The 8,233-nt window shown below is 44.4% G+C and overlaps 1 pseudogene; it reads left to right on the top strand.

Annotated features, from left to right (window-relative positions):
* Positions 1-525: 525 nt before the first annotated feature.
* Positions 526-5,052, top strand: LOC147722673 (F-box/WD repeat-containing protein 7 pseudogene; annotated as a pseudogene).
* The last annotated feature ends 3,181 nt before the right edge of the window (positions 5,053-8,233 follow it).

Genomic DNA, 8,233 nt, shown 5'->3' with positions numbered 1-8,233 from the left:
TCCCCATGCAATTTTCCATAGGACATTTAGCCAGGGCTATAGCCCAAACGGCTGAACGGAATTACACCAAACTTGGCAAAAATGTAGAGTTCTGTTCGCAGATCACGCTTTTTGTTAAATGGTGTAAATCAGTTCAGTAGTTCCTGAGTAAAAGTAAAATCATAGATATATATTGGAGGAGTTACGGTAAGCTCACTGTAAGCTTACTGTACTCTGTACCTTCCCATGCACGAGCTGAATGCTAATTGTCAACTGTCTGTCAACACTCTAAACCAGAAAGTGTTGGCAGCCATCTTGTGCCTCGGTAGACTGAGGCACAAGAAAGCAGGGAAACAAATGTGGAAAACATCGCGAGGGTTGCGTAGGTACGCGTACCCTGCCGATAAAAAGAAATTGATTTTTTTTTTTTTTTTACATGTGGATTCCAACTCGGCATACTTAGGCTCAATTAAAACAAAATAATAATAAATGTGCACAGTGGCCAGTAGGTCCTCAGAGTTTCCTGGCTGCGGTAGGAGTAGATCCCCGGGTAGAGAGAGCATGGAGGATCCAGAGCTGCAGCGGAGGAGCGCAGTGGACATCAACCGAGCGGGCGTCAAGGAGCTGGAGGGGGCGCTAAGGGTTATCGGCAGGAGGAGAGCCCGGGGCATTGTGCAGAAGAGAGAAGAGCTGAAGGGGTTCAACTCCTTAGAAGATCTCCTGCATGTGAAGGGGATTACCACCCGCATTCTGGAAATTAACAGTGACCGCCTGACGTGCCGGAAGAGGCAGTGCAGTGGTGATACTGGCCGGGGTAGCTGCCCGCACAACAACACACAGCCAAGGCCATCCAGTTCTACAGGAGATGCTTTGAATGGCAACGTGTCTCAGGATCATTCCAAAGGCACGGGCAGAGAGGAGGAAGAAGAGTCAGAGATTCAGGCCGTTTGGGGGGAGGAAGAGGAGGATGAGTCGGAAGAGTCTGACTGCTCAGGCGTGCGAGGAGAGGATGAAGGGGAGGAAGAGAGCGAAGATGGAGAGGATGGAAGTGACGTCTACTTCTATTATATGATGGATGAGCGCTGGATTGATTATCTGGAGCGCACTGAAGAGGGGAACCTCATTCGGCATGTTCGGCCCAAGATGAAACGAAAGTCTGAGAATGGTGTCGATGTGAGAGCCCTATCTCCTGGAAAGAAGTTATGCAAAGGCTCAGAATACAGCAGTTTTAGGTCATTAGCACAATGCATAAACAGTACCACAATGTTTGGGGACCTGCGAAATGCCAACCACCATGGGCATCAGCGTCGACAAATCCTTTCCATCGCCCCTCCAGCAGAGCTGCAGGACTGGCTGTGTACCTTTCAGAAGTGGACCGGTCCCGAGAGGTTGCTAGCATTGGATGAGCTCATCGATCGCTGTGAACCATCTCAAATCAAGTATATGATGCAAGTCATCGAGCCACAGTTCCAACGTGATTTACAATGTTATGGAAATGCTGGTCCCTAAGGCCAAAACAATATGTGATTTGTACATTGTTATTAGTTTGTATATGATCCCACATTAGGCATTTAGTACACTGGTTATTTTTACCCACTAGGGTCAAATAAGCTGCTAGCTAGCCAAATCTCGATCAGTAGTGTATTTGATTATTGGTATATGTCTAAATATCCAGACAGTGTCACATGGCAGCCTATTTTTTATAAGTTTTTATTATGGTCCACTTGGGCGTATCAATCATGGCCCTTATTTATGAGGCCTTGCGTCAGTTTTGCGCCGCCGGTGCGTCACTTTTTGTGACGCACCAGCGGCGTACAAAATGCGCCTTGTTGCGCCATATTTTAAAAGTGATGCATCTAGGTAGATGCGTCACTTTTTAAACCCCTGCGCCACAATTTACCTGCGTCAGGTATAATGTATGCAGAGGGGGCGTTCCCCCGCAAAAAGCCTCGTAATAGTGACGCAGTGAAATCTATGAGATTTCACTGCGTCACTTTTAGGATGCTGTTGCGTCAAAATCTTGCGCCTGCCTCACAGCAGGCCTAAGACTGACGCAAGCCCTTTCACAGGGGGCTTTCCCCATGTGAAAGTACGCATTGCTGGAGTTGCGTCACTTTTGTGACACACTCCAGCAATGCGTCACTTTTGCGTTTACAGATGCGTCAGAAATACTGACGTATCTGTAAGTCCTTGCGACATGATGCGTCATACATTAAATATGACGCATCATTGGTGTCGCAAGGAGTGCACAGTGAAAAGTGACGCATCGCTGTTTTCACGCAGCGATGCGTCACTTTTCATAAATGAGGCCCCATATGTTTACTGAGAAGTGCACTGGTATGTTTAGGTATTTACTCATATCGGCTGTACCCACTTGGGTTGCATGCTTGTAAACTGGTCTATATTGCCTATCTGACTGCTTTTCATGTGAACGGGGCGTAGCTCAACCAGTACGTGCATCTTTTGCCGTGGGTTTCAGCTACTGACAAGAGTTTGCGGCTCACCCAGAGACTTTTGTGATAACATTTCACACTAATTCATTATTACTATTATTTTTTTGCACAAATGAACTTATGATGCCACACAACAAGGTGATCATATACCATACACTATTTATGTGTTTTCTTTATGTATAAGACGCCATGACAGTCAGCAAGCCGATGATTTGTAAACATTGTATTTACTTTTTGTTTGCAGCACACATGTGTTTATTATTATATTTGCACACTTTTATAATGATGATGATATGAAAACAGGAGGCTCTCTAATGAATATGAAACTTAATGGCACTTGTTCTATGGCCCATAATTTGAGACATTCCCAACGACTTTCATGTTCTTTATCCATAAGTTTCGCTATCAGATTGGATTTCATCTCTTTACTACCCAAAGAGCTTGCCCTGTACGTACTATCCTTCTTAGAGCCCCGGGACCTTCTGCGAGCCGCTCAGACCTGCCGCTACTGGAGGATCCTGGCTGAGGACAATTTGCTATGGCCGGAAAAATGCAGAGATGAAGGAATTGATGAGCCCCTTAACCTGAGACGGTGGAGGATGTGACACCTGGTTTAATTTACAGTCCATGGAAATTTGGTTTCATGAGGCAGCACAAGATAGATATGAACTGGCAAAGCGGGGACATCAGGCCCCCTAAGGTGTTAAAGGGACATGATGATAACGTCATAACTTGTCTTCAGTTCTGTGGGAACCGGATAGTTAGCGGGTCTGATGACAACACGCTAAAGGTGTGGTCTGCTATCACAGGAGAGTGTGTTCAGACATTGGTGGGGCACACAGGCAGCGTCTGGTCCTCTCAGATGAGAGATAATATAGTGATAAGTGGCTCCACAGACAGGACTCTGAAGGTCTTGAACGCAGACTCTGGCGAGTGAATCCAAACCCTGTAAGGGCATACATCCACAGTGCGCTGCATGCACCTCCACCCAAGCAGGGTTGTTAGCGGCTCACGTGATGCCACCCTGCGGCTCGGGGACATTGAGACTGGACAGTGTCTGCATGTACTTATGGGTCATGTGGCTGCTGTTCGCTGCGTGCAGTACGATGGCAAGAAGGTGGTCAGCAGTGCTTATGATTACACTGTGAAGGTCTGGGACCTGGAGACTTGCATTCACACTCTGCAAGGACACACCAACAGAGTCTACTCCTTACAGTTCGATGGGGAGCATATTGTGAGCGGCTCCTTGGTCACCTCTATCCGTGTGTGGGATGTGGAAAGTGGAAATTGTTTGCACACGCTTATGGGTCATTAGTCCCTGACCAGTGGGATGGAGCTGCGGGACAACACCCTTTTCTCAGGAAATGCAGACTCCACTGTGAAGATCTGGGATATAAAGACAGGACAGTGCTTACAGACACTGCAGGGCCCCCAGAAGCATCAGAGTGCTGTCACTTGCTTACAGTTCAGCTCGAAGTTTGTGGTAACAAGCTCAGATGATGGCACCGTTAAACTTTGGGACCTGAAGACAGACAATTTTATCCGTAACCTGGTGGCTCCAGAAAGCGGTGGTAGTGGAGGAGTTGTATGGCGAATCCGGGCTTCCAATACTAAGCTAGTGTGTGCAGTTAGTAGTAGAAATGGCACAGAGGAAACAAAGTTGCAATAATAAATGTGTAAGTTGACTGCCAAATTCCGTTCCTTGTGCCTCTACTATTGTGACCCCGTCCCTATCTGCTGTCACTCCTAGACCACCAATTTTCGATATCCGTCCGGCAACAATTTAATTAAATCAATGACCAGCACAGGGAGTCGGAGCCGAAATATCTCTCATCACATTTCCACTTCCAAACTCTCTAGCTCAAACTTCCAATCATCTCTCAACCCGAAGAAGGACACGTCAATCTATCCGGCACGGTTTGCATTCCAAGCCTCTCTATCAAAATTAGAGCAACTCTCCTTGGCCAAACGTCACCAGTGAAGAATCTCATTTGCTGTACTTTCTAGGGGGACTGACCTCTGTCTTTTTAAAATGGCGCTGCTCTGAGTTTCTCAGTAAATGCTAGAACTGTAGCCCAGTGTTGCCAGATTCGTTGTCTGTTAGTTGTGAAGTGTCTGTAGGTGCCTCGCATTGTGTATGCACGGCCCTGTGCAGAGTGTGAAGTGTGCCATGGGGGTCTCCGTCTGTGAGCCCACCCCATAGCTCACTAGCTCTGTCCTAAACCTGTCCTGACTCCTGCTGCAGACACCTCTCCTCTGATGCAGACACACTCTCCTCTGGTGCTCTGGCAAACACGGGCCTCTGTCAGAGGAGTGCCCCTCAAAGTGAGTTTTGTGACAGTATCACGACATACCGTGACCAGATGTCATGATTCCCAGCCTATTTACAACGGAAGGATGAAGGGCTGAGACGGTCATTGCCAGATTCAGGCTCGACATATGCAGACCACAGTGAGCCCTGAAGTCACTGAGTGCTATTGCCAGATTCAGTCTCTTGATCTGCACTCCCGCCACATTGATCACTGAAGTCATCGAGTGACATTGGTGGATTCAGTCTTGTGATCTGCAGGCTACAGTGAGCCCTGAAGTCAGAGTGATATTGCTGGATTCAGTCTCGTGATCTGCAGGCCACAGTGAGTCCTAGAGTCACGGAGTGATATTGCCGGTTTGCACTGACGTCCCTTGTTTAACGGCTTTAAATGGGCTGGTGTTGTCAGACACTGGGTGCTTCCTGTTCTTTCGTTTGAAACAGAGAGTTTCACCTCTTCACTGCAGTGACACACTACTTTGAATTGGTGACTACAGGCACCTCTCAATAGCGATCAGACCCCCTGGGACACCAAGTGCTGGCGCCGTTACATTTCTGCTTCAGCCTTGGGGTCTCAGCAGCACTGCTGAGTTCACCAGCCCACCCACCCTGTCAGGCCAGGAAGATACTGTGCTACTTTGAACAGCATTTCAATGCTTTCCTTGCTGACCTCCTTCGGGTCAAGTAGTTGCCACTCTTGCTTTTCTCGGTTATCTTCTGACCAGGTCAGGAATGTCCCTTTGACCTCCTTGTCACAGGTTTCAATTCCGGCGTGACCACTCAGCTCTTCATCCTTCCAAAGTCGATAAAGTAGGTGAGTACCACCTCTGGTACTTGGCACCAAGATGCCCCCAGGGGTTAGCGTGCCGCACTCTATCTCCTACCTCCCATTCTTCTCAACTATACAGAACTGTTGCATGTTTCAAAATCTGCAGAACTGCTCTCGCATCTTTACAAACTCTTTCTACCCCTTCTCAACTTCATAGCACTTCCCCATCCTTCAAAAGTGTAGAGCATACTTCCCATCCATCACAAAACTACACCTTCTAAATATACAGAAATTTCCTCCCATGTTTCACAACTATGCATAACTCCCTCTAACTAATTTGCAGAAAGTCTTCTGTTTTCAAACTTCTGCTGCCTTTTACAGCTCTTGAGTCACCTCCATTTGTTCAGTTTCCTTAACAGTTGCACAGAATTCCCCCCATCCCTCGCAACTCCACAGAACACCGTTAGCATCTTTCTTGAGCTCCTCTTGCATTCTTCCTAGGTCCATAGACCTCACTTCTATTCCTCACAAATCCAAATAACTCCTCTCACATCTTTCACAACAATACAGAAGTCACTCGTGTGCTTTGACACTACAGAACTTGGCTCCTATCCTTCAGAAACCTACAGAATTGTTACACTCTTTACAATTCACAGAATATTAATTCCACGCTGCATCCAAGCTCCTAATGTTGCATACATCCTCCACAGCTTTCTAGAACCTCCACTATCATCCACAGTTTCATAGAATATCCCTTTGTTCAAAATGTTGTCCACCCAATCTCTCATCTGAGGAACATCCTTCTTGTACTTCGCTACTTTTCAGACTTTCTCCATATTTCACAACGATGTAAGACTAAACTCTTATCCATCCTGATTCTTTAGATAGTTGCTCCACCATTTGCAAGTCTTGGTTTTGGGCTGTCATCGATGGTGAGTCTTTCTCCTTTCTGTTCTTGCACTACCTGCTTTGAGCAGGGGCTAGTCATTACGTGCAATCTTACATTTTCACCTCTCGCCTTCGCACCACCTAGTATACAGCACGTGTGGACATAGGCTGTGTGTTCCTACACACCAAAAAGATGATGCTGCTACCGTTAAGAACGTTTTTCACAAAGAACATAAGCAGGCACGGTCTCAGGGCATTCTCTGGGTCACAGCAGAGGCACAACAGTGAGAAAGAGGTAGAGTGAGTTAACAGTACACAGGCTAACATTGACTGGTTTCACATGGACATTTTTCTAAGTGTGGAGTTTTGGAAGTTTAAATAATTCCTGTAAAAACAGCAGAACTACAAATTCCGATTTACTCACCTGTTATCACGAGAGACGTCAGTGCTGCATCTTTGAGCCCAGGATGGACCCTGAAAAGTAAATGTAACCATACTTAAAGTAACTTGAATTTCCTTCCATAGGCTAACATTGACATGTTTTACTTGGAAATTCTTCTATGTGTGGAGTTTTGGAACTTTAAAAAATTCTTCTAAAATCAGTCGAACTACGAATTGCGATATACTCACCTGTTATTAGGAGAGACCTCAGTGCTGCATCTTTTAGCCCACTACTGATCCTGAAAAAAGATTCTAATCATAGTTACAGTAACTTTAATTTCCTTCCATAGGATATCATTGCCTGCTATATAAAATATATATAAATTAAAAAAATATATTAAAAAAAATATTACAATTTCAATATTTTTAAAAACATTTATTTTTCAATTTATATAAAAAAAATGTAATGTAATTAAAAAAATAAAATATCTAAAAATAAATCATTTAAAATAATGTAGCAAATCAGTATAAAAAAATATAACAATTAATACATTTAAAAATTATCATTTACAAAACCTTTGAAAATCACTGAAAAAACCATAGGTTTCAGCCACGGTGTAGTTAAAAATGAGCATTTAAAAAACCTTAGTAATTCACTTTTAGTTTCTATTTTTGAATGTGTGTATCAAGGGTTATATTACGCTATTACGCTGAGAGGAGGTCTGTTACTCTTTCACAAGGATGATGTAATCAGTGATGTCATCAATGATGTCATTTGAGATGTCATCAGTGATGTCATGAGTGATGTCACTGACCATGTCATGAGTGATGTAATATGTGACATCATAGGCAGTGCATTGCGGGCACACAAGTTATAGTTAACTATAACGGGGGAATTTCAATGGTTTTGTATGAGTGAAATGTCCAGCTAACTATAACATGTGTGAAACCTATGGTTTTTCAGTGAATTTCAAAGGTTTTTTAAATGCACATTTTTAACTATAACGTGGCTGAAACCTATGGTTTTTTCAGTGAATATATATATATATATATATATATATATATATATTACCTACTGGCGGTCGCCAGTAGGTAGTTATAGTTAGGATTTTTTTCAATGTTAATTCTCAAAATTCTATTTGGAATAACTTTTGCACCGGTTGACGAATCTGCCTGAAAATTTCCTGAAAATGGCCTCGTCGAGCTCCGGTCCTTCCCTGAAAGTTCGGGGGGGATACGTCAAGTGGGGGCCGAGATAAAAGGGGGGTCCCAAAACGCGTTTTCCCCATGTTAATTTCCATAGGGCGGTCGATTTCACTTTTAGCCCGAACGGCTGAATGGATTTACACCAAACTTGGCAAAATTGTAGGGACTGGTAGCCCGATGTGCCTTTGCTATGTCTCAAGATATGTGCTCCAGTAGATTTTGAGTAATTTAGGTTCAAAAAAATATATA

The sequence above is a fragment of the Lissotriton vulgaris genome, chromosome 4_1 (assembly GCF_964263255.1).
Source record: "Lissotriton vulgaris chromosome 4_1, aLisVul1.2, whole genome shotgun sequence".
Classification (NCBI taxonomy): domain Eukaryota; kingdom Metazoa; phylum Chordata; class Amphibia; order Caudata; family Salamandridae; genus Lissotriton; species Lissotriton vulgaris.
The sequence above is the reverse complement of the archived record's forward strand: the minus strand, read 5'-3'. Positions and strand labels throughout refer to the sequence as shown.